The 17,870-nt window shown below is 41.3% G+C and overlaps 2 long non-coding RNA genes across 2 annotated transcripts in view; both read left to right on the forward strand.

The window, feature by feature from the left end:
- Positions 1-17,870, forward strand: part of LOC136360689 (uncharacterized) — a 538,204-nt gene that overhangs the window by 400,184 nt on the left and 120,150 nt on the right. The window lies entirely within an intron of this gene.
- Positions 1-17,870, forward strand: part of LOC136360693 (uncharacterized) — a 61,038-nt gene that overhangs the window by 7,763 nt on the left and 35,405 nt on the right. The window lies entirely within an intron of this gene.

Consider the following 17,870-nt stretch of genomic DNA (forward strand, 5'->3'; position numbering starts at 1 on the left):
GTCGTAGATGTGATCACAACAGACAAAAATGCTGGTGCTGGTATAATTTTGCTGGGGAGGTAAGTGAAGTTAAAGCGTTACACCACAATAAATAAACCTTTACTCATAACATGAAGTTGCAGATAAGGAAGGATCTTCCAGTTTTACTAGTCTATCTTGGGTATGTCTGTGATCTTAGTGGGCCTTTTCCATCCTACCTAATCTGAATCTGATCATATAAACTAATGGGGATAATCAGTTAGAAAAGATTAATTTCAAAGGGAAGATTGTCACTGGTGCTTGAAACAAGATGCTTATCTGGAAGTCTCTTTCCTTCCAAGGCTTGTGAAGGCATATGGGACCAATGCTGTTGTATTTGTTAGCACTGCTGTAGCCACTTGCATGTATGGAGAAGTTGTTGCCAGTGCCTAAAACGTTCTCTTTCCTTCCAACATCCTTAGCCTGTTATCTGCCATGGTGACTACACAGACTTATTCCCTCAATGTGTTGCTGTCGATGTTACTGCCCTACTATCACCACATGCCTTCCTGGCTGTGTACAGTGGATTTGGGGCTTGTCTCCAAGAGTCATTCGTTGACCAAGTCTGTTATCACTCTCTGGAATGTGCTTGGGGTGACTCTGGCACACCTGGGAGGAAATGAAGGCCACTTTGCCCTCATACTGTATACGTTATAGCACACGCCAGGGTCCAGCAAGGCAAAGTCCTTGCATCAGTATCACAAGACTAGGTCAGGCAGCTGTAATAGCCCAGGTCTGCACACGTCAAGCACTGCATGCTTCAAAGGCAAATGGGGCCTGTAAGGAGCCTGAACAAAACTAAATAATGAAGATGGACTTTTAGGAAAATTGTGGGCTTTGCACTTTTCCTCGGTCAGTGTACTTAAAATAGTTAATTCTGGTTAGTTTGCTTCAGACAGACAGGTAATAGTATACAGTCTTTGTTGCTGAAATTAAATTGAATTCTGAGGAAATCTGTCTTGTCTTTATATCTGAAAGTGCAGTAGGCTCTGGACCCCTTGTAGCAGGAACCTTGGACGGCTACTTGCTCTGTCTGATGCAGCACTGTGTGCAGAGGCAGCTCTAGGCTGAGGAAATTATTCTGGAGTAGCTTAGCTGGCTAAACCTGGCAGCAGAATTATGTTAATCAGCATTCCTTGCCTAATGAAAACCAAAGTAAGTTATTGAAATATCAGTCACACTTCTTGATGCCACCTCAGCTGATGTGACCACTTTTTGGATGTGATCCGAGATCTTTGCTTCAGCACTTGCATGACAGTCATCCATCTCTTTTCCTTAGCTGTGAGGATGGGTGCAAGTATCTGACTGTTACTACAGTAACATTCTGATTGAATGTTCTAGTAGGAATGTGTTTATCTTCAAACCTATATTTATCTTTTTGTGAACAGTCTCAATTTAGCTAAGACCCTTTCAAAGTGAAAGTTTAAATTTATTCCACTGGAAGATGCTTTCTTGTGACAAACTTAGAAATATATTATGAACAAATTGTATGTGCAGAGGGGGCGTTGTCTGAAAACGTTCTTTTTGGAAGTGAGCTAGATGCCTGAAATATCTACCTACAGCAAGCAATAAAAACTATTTAATTGATTTTTCCCAACCAGAACAATATGATAACAGATTGAATTAAATTGAACTTCTGGGTCTGATTTAATGTAAGTGGCCAAAAATATGTATTTCACTTACTTGCATGTGCTTGCATCAAGCCTTGAATTAGAAATGGAGACAAGGAGAAAAACAGTGAGCAGAAAAGAATGGGAGCCTTTCCACCACTTTCAGCGGATGTTGATTCAGATTCTTGCTCTGTGCCCTTATAACAGAAAGAGTCTCCTGAGTAAGCTGAGGATAACCACGTCCTATCTCCTTCCTTCCATCTGTATTAAGTCTGTGGGCCTGCTGCAGCATGAGCAGAAATAAGCAATCCACTGAAGCCTGTGGGCTATCTCCTTGTTAAGTAAATGCTGCCTATCACAGATGGAGCTTTAGGCTATTAACCAAACTTGTCGAGTACTGGGAATACTAATGAGCAACCATGGTTGGCACTGGTGGAGATAGGACTCTCAGGCTCATGAAGGCTAGGATTACTTTTCCTTGGGAGGGGTTTTTGACTGAAATCTCTTGTCCTTGGTTGGCCACTGACTGTGTTTTGTTTCACTTTTTGAAACCAGACTGCCTTTTTCTGAGAGAGAAGTTCAGGTACAGAGTGTGGGAATACAATTTTATTGCAATTCATGTAATCACTGGTGTCTTTGCTCCTAGAACTGAGACAGAAAGTATATTAGAACTTGTAACAGGACCAGTGCTCTTCCAGTTAGTTGATCAACCTGGTCTGATTTGTATGAACATTGTACTTAAGACCTACTCATGGACCTGCAAAGGTCCACTGCAGAATGACCTACTCATCATTCTGCAAAGGGCTATGCAAACACAGACCAAGATGTCAATACCCAGCTTTGAAATTTTGATAAGATGACTGAGAATTAGAGGAATACAGGATGATGGAAAATGGGAAGAAGAGAGCAGTGAGCAGATGCTGGTGTGCTATATGGACTCATGTAAGACAACCATCCTTCAGAACTGGGATGGAACTTCACCATCTGGAACTGCACCATTCTGGTAATGAAACAAAACGTGGGGGCCAGTCTGCCTTCTGTGGTTTCCTACTGCTGATGTCTAAATGAGACCCCTTCTAATAGGAATAAAGTGATTTGAATATTATATTGTTTTTTGGGGGGGTTGTTATTTTTTACCACAAAACTGAAATGTCTTAGAGAACGGTGATTAAGCCTCTTTACTCACAGGTTGTGTCTTGGAGACTGGAGAGGGTAAGACAGTTCTAGAGGATGTAAAGGAAGAAAATGGGATTTTATTCACTTCTGTTGATGATTGCTTCTGTGCTAACATCTCTGACTTTGGAAAGAGGTGTTGTAGTCTGTGAGAACTCATGCAGGTGCAGTGTCTGCAGTCCTTCCCCTGGGAAATGATTTATCAGCAGCCTAAAGCAATAACTAAAACAGCCACCTGCCTTATGCATTACAGTTGGCAGTAATGTTGTTGTGTGAAGGTTGACGTGTGTGTAGAGAGGCCATCATCTCTTTCTGCCCTGATCAGGAAAGAACTGTGCTAAGAGCAGAAAGTCTCTTCCATGCTACTTGAAACTTCAAGTTAATGATTCGTTTGACTGACTGGCTTGCCTGTAAGTGCATTGTCAGGTGATCTTATTGGAATGACAGGGCAGGAGAGCTCTTACCTTTCCTACTATTAATGTTTGTTTAGGCATCTAGGTATTTCCTGCAAGGCCAGCTCAACAGAGCAACTAGAGCCTGGCTGTGCAATCATCTGTAGTGCAGGAAAGCTAAAAGTTCAGCCTTTAGTTCAAACTTTTCTCCTGTTTGCATAGTTAACTCTTTTGCATTTGGCAGTATAATCTCTCCTGCATGTTTGTGGATTCTGCTTGAAATCTCCAAAACACTGGAGTTTACCTCAAAAAGTAAATGAGAAATAGGGAGAACAGAGTGCCTCTGAAAGTCTTACTTCAAGTTATTTTTTCCCTTCTTTAGGTGAAAGAAACTTCATGTAAAGTTGTGCTGGAGTATCTTCTTGATCTTTGGACAAGAAAGGCCTGGACCTTGGCATTCATGATCCTTGAATCAAACTCTTGCAGGATTGCACAGTCCAGCTCCCAAAAGCACAGCCAGCTCTGAAGTTGGGTACAGCTGCTCAGAGCCTTGCCCAGTCAAGTTGTGAATATCTCTAAAATACAAAACTAATAAAACACAAGAAGTTCCACTTTAATATGAGAAATAACTACTTCACATTGAGGATGGCAGAGCACTGGAAAAAGGCTGCCCAGCAAGGTTATGGAGTTTCCCTTTCTGGAGATATTCATAACTCACCTGGATACGTTCCCTTGTAACCTGCTCTAGGTGACCCTACTTTGGAAGGTATTTGGACAAAATTATCTCCAGAGGTCCCTTCTAATCCCAAATGTTCCATAATCTCAAAGAATTGATATAATACAAAGGGCAGACTGGGACAGTATTTGTTCATCTTTACTTTCACCTCTCCCCATGAGACTCAAAGGCTTCTGATGAGTGACTCTTTCAGCCCAATTTATGGTAATCTACTTCCTTATATGCCAACCATCCATCCCATACCTCTGACTTGGCTGGTGTAGATATTGAGGGAGACTGTTGGGAAAGCTTTGGGAGAACCAAGCTAAAGGATATCTACTGCTCTTTGTTCAAAGTCACCTTTTTCTTCATAGAAGGAGATCATATCAGTTGAGCACTATTTCCTTTTGGTAATTCCCCATTGCCAGTTCTCCATGATCTTCTTATTTTTACTATGCTTAGAAATGGCTTTGAAGACTTGCTCCACAGTCTTTCCAGGGACTGTGATTAAGTCTGTGGTTTCCCAAGATAATCCTTGTTGAAGAGGAATCTGACCTTTTTGCATTTCTAAAGTAATTGGGCCCTCCTGAAAGTGCCATGACCTGTTAAGGCCAATTGAGAATGGCATCTCAGGTGTGCTGGCCAGCAGTCTCACTGGCCTCATTTGTCACATGAGCCATAGGACCAGACAGATATTCACTCTGCTCTCCCACTGGGCAGAGGAACCAGCAAGGCCTGAGATCAAACCTCTCCAGTCAAGGCTTTTTCTTTTTCTGTTTGCACCAAGTTCCCCCAGCCCATTCAGCAACAGAATCGTGTTTTCTATAAAATTGCTTTTTATGACTCTGTACCAGAAGAAGACATTGTTGCTTCCTCTCATATTTTTTTATTAATTTTTGACTCCGAGGCAGCTTTAGCTTCTCTAGGACCCTCCCTGTACACTGGCATTGTTCATGTTTCCTTAAACCTTCTGCTTTGGTATGCTTTTGTGACATCTCATCAACTCATTCAGGGATGAGTTTAGTCTTTTTCAAAACTATCAAAGTAAATACCTGCGTGGGACTTTGCTGGAGTAAAAGCAATATTTTTAAGATTAAAGCTCAGAAATAATACCCTGGCAGCATATATGATTACCCAGGGCTGAAGTAACTTGCAGTGCTTGAGAAAGAAGCATTGTGTGGGTGATAAAGTATTTGTGGGTATGTAAAGGGACTGCTAAAGGTGATCTTATTTTTGATGAGAACTTATGAATATTCACTAGCTTCCTTTTCAGTTTTAGTAGCTATTTCCTATTGCAGCCTGTTGTGTATTGAATCGTTGGGGGTGTATTCCACACCCACTCTTCAGGTGTTGCCAACTCTCCCAAGCATTCCTTCTGATTAAAGGAATTGCTGGGCTATATTATCTGAATTCTTTTGGCCTTATTTGTGTAAGCCTGAAGTAAGAGGGGAGAAAAAGCAGGATTTTAAGGGCTTCAAAAGCCCACAGCACAGGCGGCTCCTACCAGTGTGGTACAGGGCAGAATCAAGGTAGCTGTTACAGCCAAACTCCTGATGACTGGTTAGAAGTCCAGGAAGCAATTACTGCGCTGCTGATGCTTCTGCCAGCACTCAGGAGATGGGGTTTAGCCTGTGCACTCCTTAACCCACTAACTTGGTTTTGGTCTCTGTACAGCCTGCTGAAACACTTTTGGCTGCAGAATTTCCTGCGAGTAGAGCATGAAGGAAAAATATAAATTTTCTCTGAGCTAGAATGAATATCACACTCAGTTGTGTGCTACTTGTCAGATAGCTCTGTTGGAGATGAATGGAGATAAATGAGAGCTTGGAGCTGTAATGTGGCTCTTAGTGCTTGAGCATGTTTCACTGGCTCTGAGTTTAGCTTTATTTAGCTTGGGAAAACAGACAACACTGTGACGTCCATTTTATAGATCTATTACTAAAACTGACTTTTTTACAGCTTCTGCTCCCTTCAAGGCTGCTGGAAATCCCCAGGATGAAGCCAGAAAGAACATAATCTGTTGAACTGTGATGCTGAAGCAGATTTGCAAACATCAATAGTGAATAAAATATTCTGCTTAGAAACATAAATCACTACAATCGCTGAAATAGCTGACTATGATAAAAAGGCAATGAATTTTTCATGAAGTACAGCAATAGCACCAGATGGCTACTGGGCTTGTGGGAGAATCGTTCCATTTCACATTAATTCTGAAAAATAGTGAATTAAAAGCAGCATGCAATAATGAACTGGTCACATACAATGTTAGTTTGGAGCTAAAAGAAGTGGATGGAGTCAGACTTGTTCTAAACTGGGTTATTGTCCTGGACTTCTACTGGAGATTTGGCTCTATGAGTTCTTGTCTACACAGGTCTCCCTGCAGTGTGTAGGTGGGTGGTGTTTGGTTTAAATTGCTTTATGCTCACACAGTTGTCTTCTGTCCTTTTTTTATCTTGTCAAATCCTGCTATAATTAACCTGCTTTCAAAAGACATGTTACTTCAACACAGAATGTATGAAACCACTGTAAAAGTTCACGTGAACTTTTCCCATGTCATATGAGCTATGCTGGTAGTGTCTGCAGTGCATGGCTTTGTTATTTGAAAGTCATGTTAGCTTAGCATTGTACTTTGAAGCAACATTTTTATTGAACATTGGTGTATGCCTGTTAATTTTATGGCAGTTTCTAGCCAGAAGTGTATTATGTCTAGCATGTGCTGCCCTTAGTCATGGCTGCTGACCTGCTTTGTCATCCCTAGTAGGATAACTAGAAATCTTAGAGTAAAAGTATAAATTGCTGTTGATGTAATGCTTAGTGAAGGAGTAATTTGAGGCTCAACTCTGTGACCTGTCAAAACCAAAGAAAAATGCTTGGTTAAGGATTCTTGAAACAGAAAATTTATTGTCCAGAGCTTTTTGTTCCCCTTCTTTTTTAAATTACTTTTTTCTTCAAACCTAGGTCATATTCTGGACCTCCATTTCGAAACCTAAATTAAATCTTAGCCTCTAACTATGATTTTTGATTATTTTTTTCTTACATTTTTATTTTCATAGTGGCATCTCAGCCAATTTAACAAAAGCAAAACATGTTTTTTAGCTATTGTACTTCTGACCACTGTACTTCTGAGTTGTGGGAAATGAATTTGAATATGTGTTGGCATATGTACGAGTAATGACTGCCTTAAACTGTTCCAGAGTAAGATTTAATGAACACTAATCCATATGAAGTTAAAGTTTTTTTTAGTTATGTGACTTTATTTTGCTGATTTTGTCAAGCACCCTTCACAGCTTACACCCTCATTAGGAGAGCCTTTTTATGGAGAATTTATCTGCGTGTACTTTGCCCTCATCCACCTGCCAACACATGGGTGTGTCCAGTCTTGGCAGTGAAGCTCAGAGTTCTTGTTCAGCTATGCGGTGGCTGATGTCCACATGGTACAGTACAGGTCATGGTAGCTTTGGGGAGAAACAGTGTGTAGCTACATTAACCTGGTGCCATTCCTCAGCTAATGTGTCATGTCTTCCTGCAAAGTTAACCAGTGAGGTTGGCTGGCACAGCTTTTTCTAACTAGGGGTACTCTAACTAATCAGGATACACATTCCTGAATATATATTTCACACTGATGAGTACACACGTATCAAGGCAAGGTATAGCTTATGTTCCTGTGTATAAAATAGATTAAGAGAATTGAATCTAAATATTAAGCTGTAACATTGCTTTAGATTAGTCTCCAAATTATGTTAGTCTGATGCCACTGCACTCTGCTTGTGTAGCAGATTAGCATATGTGGCTTGGTGAGTGGAAGTGAGGAGGGGGTAGAGGGCATGTGATCTCCAATTCTGGATGCATAATATGTGCCTAAGATTGGGCTGGGAAGCAGGAGGCTTGTGCAGCCCCTCCAGGGCAGGTAAGGCACTGCACCAGAGAGCAGCCCCAACACCAGCAGTTTAAGGGCAAATTACTGAATGGTATTTCATTATGGACTGTTTCTGGCAGCAGATATCTGGTTAGGTTGGTGATGTTTTCCTTGACTTCTCTAGAATATTGTACTGCAGTATTATATAATCATTCTTTACAGGCCTTAGGCATGGTGCACTCTGCAGAGCTGGCCAGCTTGGATCTCAGAGCTGGGACTACGGCAAGAAGTGCTGAAGCTGCAGGGAGGGTACTGTGTGTCCCCTTCCTTTCAGGAAGCCGACATAGTTTATGTGGTGAAGTGTGCTGTTATCTGAGCTGCAGCTCCTTGTTTCTGAGTTCATGAGTCTTACCTAAAAGCAACTGACCTGTAACTCCTGGGTTTTCTTTTGTTTAATTTAAACCACCTCAGCTATGACCCTGAAACCAAAAGAACAGGAAGATTTAAGAGCAGACTTGACAAAGCCTATTAAAAAAAAAAAAAAGTACGGAGGGAGGAGAACTGAAACTGTGCCAAGCAGTTATGGAGGGGTGAATGGACTAGAACAAAAGTGGTTTGAAGTAGAGGAATCTGGGCAATATGCAGAAGGAGACTTACAATGTAGGTAACGTTACTCTGGTGTAAACATGTGCAACATGCTAATCTAACCCAGCTCTGCGAGGTTCAGAGCATTACTGCTCAGTGGTGTGCCCCAGCAGAACCAAGCAAATAAAAGCAGCACCCTGTCAGTGTTAGTCACCGCGGCTCTATCTACATGTGTATGTTGATGATTGCACATACAAGCTGTATTTCAGAAGTATTTGAGTCTGTGTTGTAACTGTCTTGAAATGTACTCGGAAGATTTTATTGTGGTATTTAACTATAAAAAATTAGTAACAATGCAACTGTTCACTGCCAAAGTCATTCCACCTTAAACAAAACAAACCATTATCTTTCTCTGTCTACAGTCTCTGGTATAAACACAGGACTGCTTTTGCTGGCCGGTGAACTGTTCCGGCTATTTATAGCATTGCAAAAATCTTTCCAGATTCTCGTTACCTATTAACAGGCCGTTCTTTCTGATATGGGAGAAATTAGAAAGTCAGAATGATTTTGAAGTGGACAGATAGGGAAAGGCTAGAGAATCCTGAGAGATGCAGCATTTCTGTTGTCCTTTTTGCTTTTTGGCAGTTGCTCCTGAATCACTCTGCTGATCTACAAGATACTCATGAACAATTCTCTTGTGAAAATACTCTCTGAAAAGCTTCATGATTCAGAGAAGAGGAAGATAAACACCTCTAGGCCTCTCACTGCTCGCTGATATCTTGTTTTACTGATGAATGCTGATTAGCTGGACCTGAGAAGTGGTGTTCTCAGTAAAACAAATGCATGCAGCAAGAAATGTGTGGTTGTGTTGCTCTCATTTAATGTTTGGTTTTTTGGTTTTTTTTTTTACTGCTTTCAAAGTCAAGTCTCTGTGTCTGCTTGTATAACGTATGTAAAAAATACTGTACTTAAGTGTAAAGAAAGCATAGTTGAACATCTGAAAACCTGTCTAAAAGTAAAATGAGACTTTCTGAAATAACATCGGAGAACTTCATATTTCAACTTCATATTCCTGACCTCTGGCAACTATTTAAAGCATACTGAAGGAATGAACTCGTGGTGTTGGTGGCTCAGAGTTCTTCAAAAGTAATTTTCGAATAATGGTGTGTATATCTGCGTATGCAAATCCACACACGTGCATTTGGGGGAATGTGGATGTTATGTGGCTGCCCCTCACCTCCCCTGCCCTGGAGCCCTGCATGCTGCAGCTGCTAAGGGCACAGAGGCGGGGTGGTTCGCGGGGCTGCCCGCGGTTCTGCGGCCCTGCTGGAGGAGGGAAGGTGCCTGGCTCCATTCACTCCTCCTCAATTGTGCAAGGCGAGCGTCAGCATGAGGTCAAAGAAAGAGTCAAGTGCATTGATGCTATATGTTTTTCTTCCAAGTTGTTTTGGTTTTTTTTTTTTTTTCCTTCCTCCTCCCTGACCTTGTCTAGGTTGGTGGTTTTTTTTGGTTTTTTTTTTTGTTTGTTTTTTTTGTTTTTTTTGTTTTTTTTTTTTTTTTTTTTGTTTTTTTTTTTGGTTTTTTTTTTTGTTTTGTTTTGGTTTTTTTTTGTTTTTTTTCATCCTGGCAGTGCCCCTTTCCTCTCCTGCTCCGGCAGCATGAGACGGGGCAAGCGTGGCCTTGGTGGGGTTCTGAGATGGGAGCGCGTTTCCTTTCCCAGTGAGCTGAGTCAGAGCGGCCGCTCCCGGCCGGGCTCCGGGGCCGCGCCCGCTGCCACATAAACAGAACACTCTGTCTGCTTACGAGCCCTGTACTCCGGCCAGTCCGGGGCAGTTTTTTCAAAGCTGTTCTATTGTTGCTTTTCATTTGATGTGCAAAGCTGAGCTGGAGCGTGAGTGCCTGTTTCTGCAGCGAAGAGCTCGGGAGATAACAATGTTATCGGAGCATGAGATGAATATCCGTGTAATGCTGTTAATATTCAGAAAGCACCGGCTTTCAAGAGATAATGAAAGACTTTCAGACTTTCTGCCAGGCTCTTCTGCTTTTAACATTTAGACTGGACAAACTCACTGAGAAAAAGGGATGAAATGTCTGACCTTGGTTTTAGTCCTTAAGACAACCAGAACCAACCCAAACTCATCTGTACATACTCTTCTGTATGTAATTAGACAGGTAATTGAGGCAGTTCCACATCAAACAGATGTGTATCACTGCCCACAGCCAAGCAAAGCACAGGCAAGGAGCAGGACTATTTCCCTGCTCTTCCTCACGAACAGGGAAGCTGAGGAAAACGTGGTGGGGCTAGAAAAGCCTCGGAAGAGTGAAAAGCAATACTGGTGATTTTCTTCCAGGGGAGAGGTTATTTTCAAGCTTTTTTCATCAATGCAATTAGAGTGAGGTGTATGGGCACAATGTCAGGTGGGAGAAGGACCAGTGCATTAAAATTTTAGGATAAACTACACAGCCTTCTGTTGTTTGGGTGGATGCAGCCCCTGAGAAGGACACCTTTTAAGCCAATGGGAGGTCAGTGAAAAGATCACAGGACATGTTCAGAGCTTGCTGTGAAGCTGGCAAAGAAAATGAAGCTCCAGCACAGTGTGCTGTCATTGCAAACCATCCAAGACTCTGGTGGCAGTCTTCAGACAGGGTTTTTGGGTGGTGTTTTTTTTTTTTTTTTTTTTTTTTGTACCAAACTAAGGTGTGTCCCATAGCCTGCCTTATGGTCTATTAATGTTACTTTTCCACTCTTTGTACAATTTGAGAGATAGGCAAACATATTTTTCCAGATGTTGAATAGGTACATTGCCTAGTTTTTTTTCTGCAACTGCAGGGCTAACTGAAGCAACAAACACATCCAAGACCTGCATTAGATGATATAGTAGGGTACTGGTGCCTTTGTAGTTCCCTTGTTCTTTGGTTCACAGAGCAAGGGAGTGAATTGGGAACATGAAGTACACTTTCCTGTGGAGACACCAGGTAGTGCTGAGACACCTGAGTCTCTGGAAAGCCTAATAAAGACCTACAGCATACCATTGTGTTATGTGTGCACAATACTTTGGTTAGATTTCTGAGAGGAAAACAAGGCATTAGCACTATGCAGTCTCTAGCAGCCATTATCATTAATAATGTATTAAAAAGCAAGTTTATAGCCCTGAGGCTATCATCTCAATGCATAATCTCAGAAATGTCAAGGTGACTCAGGATGATGTGATGGATCATGACATCTCTGAACTGCTCTGAAACGTGTTGTTCCAAAGAGCACACATGGCAAAATGCACAGGGTGCTTAGACAAAAAGGCTTTGTTGCCCTCCAAATCATAAACACTCTTCTCCTTGGCAAGGATACATAGCAGCAATGGTGTGTATTGTCTTTGCCTTCTGAAAATGTGGACTTCTTTTATGGTCTGTAGCTAATTTGGGATATGAAAGATTCTGTCAGCAAGTAATAATCTAATCCCCCCTTTATTTGGATAGAAATATTTTTTTCTCATGTTCATAGTGGGTTAAGTATGGCTCAAAAATATTTAGGCCAAAGGGACATATTTGCCACATTGTTGCAGTCTAGCTGGAAGTTCATACAATTAACAATGTCTGTCTGTGTTAGTTTTTTGCTGTGTCACCATACCTCACTCTCTTAGATAACATTATTCTTCTGAGGACAGCAGCCTCTGTTCACACAGCGGGTTAACCAGCACCCTGTTCTCGTTTGTAAATTGCATTAGAGAAGCTTTGACCTCTTTCCTAGGGTCAGTGCAAATCAAAGTGGAGCACGGGTGCCAAAATCTCACATCTATTCTTTGACTAGCAGTGCTGAGTTTTTTTAATTGGATGTTTTGGTGACACAATTCAATGTAACAAGAAAGAGAAAAAAAAAAAACCCACCAGCGAAACAAAAACAACAAAGAAGTTGATGATGTGAAGAGACTACAACAGAATGTTATCTGTAAAGGCTGGTTCATCTGAGTGTCTTCATTTTTGAGTATATAGTTGCAAATTCTTAGGAAATAGCATTCCTAGTAGGGACCAGGTGGTTGAGCTCTGTGACCTAATGTTTTCTTTTCTTTTTTTTTTTTTTTTTTTTAATACAGAAACTTTTAACAATAGCCTTTTATTATGTTTAGTGAACTGTTTTTTCTTTATAATGGTCTCAGCTTCCTGAGCAGAACATCTACCTCCCTTGATAATTACCCAGGAGTTTCTCTCAGAAAGCTCTTCTCTTAGAAAGCTTTTCTCTTACTGCACATTATGTTGCCTCAATAAATTTGATCTGCCTTTTGCATTCTAAGTGGGTTAGGCCATTTTAGCACCAGTTGACTTTCTAAATTAGAATAGCCTTGCTAGTATAACAGTGCAGGTGCATATTTGTTGAATCTGGAACAAAACTGAGATGGACACTTGCCACTTCCAATTTTTAATGTTAGAGGACTAACACCTAAGTTATTCTTGGGCTCTGGTGTGGCTGAGGCTCAGCAATGGGAAATTTGTCTCTGCCCATTGTGTGTTACAGCACAAAGTGACTTTGGATACTGTTAATGCGAGTCAGCATTCTGTGGTAAACATCTGGCTTTTACTGAGTTAGTGGCCAAGCTCTCATTAATTTCTAATTTCTACAGAGTCAGGCTTGTAAATCTCTCTGTTTTTTTTTTTCTTCATCCTCCAGCATCTGGCACAAAGGCACATATGAGCACATACCTCCCTGTACTTTCTGTTTTATAGCCAGGTGACCATGTTAGGTGAAGGTAGGGCCATGCCTGAGGCTACAAAGTCGTGGTGAAAGGCTTTCTCTGCTAGGCTGGGCTTGGTGCTGTGCTAACATGCTCATGCAGACACTTTTTTTTCTAGCACGGCACATGAACTGAAAACACTCTCATCTACTTGGCAGAAGCCTGCAGTGTGCAATGTGGACAGGTCCCTGTCTGCCATCCAAGCCTGAATTCCTCACTTCTCAGTTCTTCTCTGTAAAGTGATGGCAATTCTTTCACCCTTTTGTGGGATGGTTTGGATGAACGGTGTTTAATTGGTGTCAAATGTAACTGTTAGGAATGTACCTCATCGTTTCCAGCTGCTCATGCTGCTGAAGTACAACACAATTCCTTTCATATCAGTCATTACTCCTGTGAGGAAGAGTGAGTTTTGGTTGCTCTTCAAGCAGTCACATCCCAAGTTCATGACACTGCTGCTGTTTTACCACTCTAATGAATGACCTTGATTTTACTAGTGCTTTTCCAAATTCTGACAAGAACTGCTTCTGACATTTGAGTCTAAATATGTTTGATTGGCTACCAGTAAAACTGAGCCTTTGTATTTAGTTAGGAGGTTTTCTTAGAAAGGAGCTGAGCTAGCTGTATCTGAAACAGGTTTCTTTCCTGCTGGCTTTGTCTCATTGAGACTCTGCTCACTGAGTGTGGGGCTAGTAACTTGTTCTACAGGCCATTGGTTGGTCAATCACTAGTGTCTCACTGTGACCAAATTCCCTCTGATGCTACTTTTAAAAATTTCTTTGTTTTCTTTTTTTTGTCCAAGAAAGGTTGGACAAAACCGCAAGTGCAATAAGGAAAATCTTATCAGAGAGTGTGTTTAGAGCAGTTTGAAGTGTCTGTAAGGTTTAATTAGCTGTTTTAGTCCACAGCACAGGAAATGCTACACAGATAATTCTTCTAATTTGCTATGCATTCCTTTCTCAGAAAGGCATGGATGGTAAAGTCACAGGAGTGGTAAGGAGATGTTACCTTCTTCTGAAAAAATACCCAAACCAACACCACCACCTCTCCACCAAAAAAAAAAAAAAACCCAAACCCAAACCAAACATCCACACAAAAGAACTTCATATATAGCCCTTTTTAGCACTTTTTTCCCTTTTCTCTCCTGGGCCTGTGATACTCTTGTGAGAGACCTGTTTGGATTGCAAAGTAGCAGTTTGCTCTTGGCAAGTATTTCAAGAGCTTGATGAGAGAGAGGAGTCATTATCTAGTATCTGCCAGCAGCTCCGGGAAGAGAGAAATGGAATTTGGGTCTCCCTGAAGGTGTCTGAATTAAGAGAAATGCAGCCTTCAGGTGCTTATTATGTATAATCATATAACCAAGGGTTAATTAGGAAAGCCCATGTGGTATTTAAAATGTTTGAGGAATCTCCTAAGGCTGAGCAAACCAGGATTTGGGATAGAAACTGAAGTCTTAAGAGGTAGTCCCGTGGGACTTTTGCAACCCCACGTGACTCTCACTTTCCCTGGCTCAGCTTGCTCTTTTCCCAGCTGTGACGCAGGTGTTAAAGCAAGAATAGGGAAGTATTAATGCCTGATAAGCAGCATTTTGCAAAGTCGCTAAGTAATTGAATTTGAAGCAGATTACCCTATTCACAGTCTGAATGCTAGCACATACACTAGCACAAATACAGTCTTGTATAAACAGTCATGATATTAACTAGTTTAGGACATGTTTGCCAAGGGTGTGTATGGTTTTCTCACCAATGCCAAACTGCAGGCTAGCTCTAGCAGCATAGGATGTATTAAAAAAAAAGGCTAAGGCTGTGAGAATCAGTGAGGTAAAACCTTTAGGTACCAAAAGGAGAAGTCCTTAGGTACTGTAGTGTATCCTCTGCATCTGATATGCATCAGGTTTTTGAACATTGGCTTGATAGACCCAGAAATCCTGACTACATTCTTGAAAGCAGCTGTGTAAGATTAGTCAGTATAAAAGGAAATAGTCCCTTTTGTAGGAATATACTTCAGACAGCTGTGGAGCTCCTACAGAAATAAGGCTCTGTTGTGGATTTTTTTGCTTCGTCAGATAATCTTGACAGAAAGTTCTCAGTTCATTTGCCTAAATGACATAAAATAATTCAAACACCATAAGGCACTGCAGTGATTTCTGCTTTGTCTCTAGCTGCTGTTCCAGGAGGGTACAGGTCCCATAATGTCTGATTAAATACACAAATATGGGCCTTGAGTATTAAAAAAAAAAAAAAAAAACAAACAAAAAAACAACAAACAAACAAAACCAACAACAACAACAAAAACCAACCACCACACAGATTTCTTCTTTTAGTACAGTAGTGTGAAAAACTGCAGAGTAAAAACTTTTCAATTTCCTAAAATACAAGTTTCTCTAGCATCTTATCTGCTTGAGCAGCTGAAAAGTCTCTTCACTAACGATAAAAGGGCTTTGAAGGTGGAAAATGCTTTGTTTGCTTGTTTTCTCAATGCCAGATACTTTTCAGTGTCTCTGACCAAGAGTTTCTAACTGTCTAGGATGTGATATTAGGTTTTGTGGGGCTTTATTTTTTAATAACTTACTTTGATCTCATAATTTGTCTCCTGAGTTTTAATCAGTAACGAGTTAGTCCTGTGCCACTCAATTCTCAGTTGAGATCTGTGTGTTAATGAAAATCAGCATCAAGCTGCAGCACGTATTCCCTTCCAGGAGCGTATTATGCAAGCAGCAGCAGTAAGCTGTGCTCAGGAAAGCCTGTCTGAGAGCACGTAGCTGAAAGCACAGGGCCAGAGACTGTGGGGCTGCACAGACCGATGCAGGGCTCCAGCATCACAGAGCTGCACAGCTAGGTAGATGTTCTTTAACAAAGGGTTTTGTGTGTGGTGTTTATGACAGGTAAATTCATTTAAACTCGTGTTCAAAATCAGTTGAACTTAGATCCTACAATTGAGTACTCTCTCATTGTACTCTGCTTAGTCTCCTTACTGTCTTCACAGTAGGAACCATTTCTAAAATTATTGATATGAGCAGGGGACTTTCCCTGACTTTAACAGAGATTGGACGAATATCTCCTCTAATGCTGGGATTTTTAAACAATTTTAGCCTGACAGAGTTTGTGCAGTCAACTGATGTAGTTAGAACTACATCAATTACAACAAACAAAAGGTCTTACTGGTATCTCTTCATGTTGAATAAAATAAGAACACACTAACTTGCAATGATAGCAAAATGTATCCGTGGAAGGTGTAGGCATAGAAAATGAAGTATTTCTCTCTGTTTTAGCTCTTTGGTCAAAAATATACTCTGCTCTTGAACCCAGTCCTGCCAGCTATTATTCAGGGAATTTATAAAGACAGATTCTCAAAGCTGTCACTGCTGGGGGTAGATGTGGAGGGTGAAGGTGGGGAGGAAAGACTGTGAGTTCAAACGTGACAAAATCTTGTGTCTTTGAAAGCTGAAATTATGAAGATTTACTCTATGGATTAGCAGCTGCCAAATTTTCATTAAAACCCGTATCAAGAGACAGCTATTTGCAGTCAATTTTCTATGAGCAGGATTGGTTGAGGAGGACGGTTTCTAGTCAGTGTAGCTCTGCTGTTCTGCAGCTGCTACGGTGTTACTTATCCTCACAAGGCTGAAGCTGCATATAATCACAATGCCACAAGTTCAACATGAGCCTCTAGTATACTGTACTAATCCTTATCGTACCGTTCTATACTTAGAGTGAGTCAAGCAACAAAAAAAGTGTGCTACCTTCCCCTTCCTTCCCCCCCACCCCCCCCTCCGCCTTTTCCCTTGGATAGTTCAAACTTGGTATTCATCTGTTGTGGCAATGTACTCCTCAATAACACTGGGTTATAGGTGTTCAGTGATGGGGCATCTGGCTAAAAAGGAGGTTAGAGTATTGCAAAAGAAGTTTTCAATAGAGTTACGGATATCATAAAAGTGTCAGTTTTATGGGAGTGAAGAGTAGAGGTAAGGATGGAACCCAAGAAAATGGTGGATCAACCTCCAGGAACCAGGCAGTGGGTGTTCTAAGGAAAGTGATCCGTGCTTTCCTCCTTAAGACTGTGCTCTACGGCCCAATGCCACAGGCTGGGGCTGGCAATCAGCAAAGCATTCCAGATGCGGGCTCTTGCCACGGAGCCTTTTTGTTTTGTTAATTGCTTGCAAGCAAGGAGGGGGCTCCTATATCAGTGAACAGGTACCTGATCAGCTCTCATGTCTATTGCCTTGGGGCAGCACTTCTCTCTTCGGGAGAGGTGCCTTCAGAAGCTGTTAAGTGCTGCTGAATAACGATCAGGTTTTTTCTTCTTTCTTGCTGTTTTCTTTTTTTTCTTCTGAAATTACCTCCTCTGTGACACTCAGCCTTTCCACCCCACATACAATCTGTTGTTATCTGTGTTTGAACCCTGTTCCCAAGGTCCCTTTCTAGTTTTGGTCAGGACTGTTTCTCTCCTACGTATTTTGAGATGGCCAGTAGCCAATATCAAATACCACAGGGAAAAAGATAAAGACTCTTCTAATACTTCTTGTATCTCTGGAAGAAAAAAAAAAAAAAAAAAAAAAAAAAAGCTTTAATGTAAACCTCTGCTCATGAGTTCATTTTTCACTTTCCCGTGTTGCCCTATTTTGCTTTCCTCAGGGCACTGCCTCCCACCTAATGCAGGTGTGAGCCAGGTGTTCTTACGACTGAAGATGGTCTATTTGGGGCAAGCATGTGTCAGCCAAAGTCCCCACCTGCTTTCAGAGTGTGTTCTTCAATGTCAAATTCAAAGGCTGGCTTGAAGGTCAGAGGAGATTTTTGTGCA

The sequence above is a fragment of the Sylvia atricapilla genome, chromosome 1 (genome assembly GCF_009819655.1).
Source record: "Sylvia atricapilla isolate bSylAtr1 chromosome 1, bSylAtr1.pri, whole genome shotgun sequence".
In the NCBI taxonomy this organism is placed as follows: Eukaryota; Metazoa; Chordata; class Aves; order Passeriformes; family Sylviidae; genus Sylvia; species Sylvia atricapilla.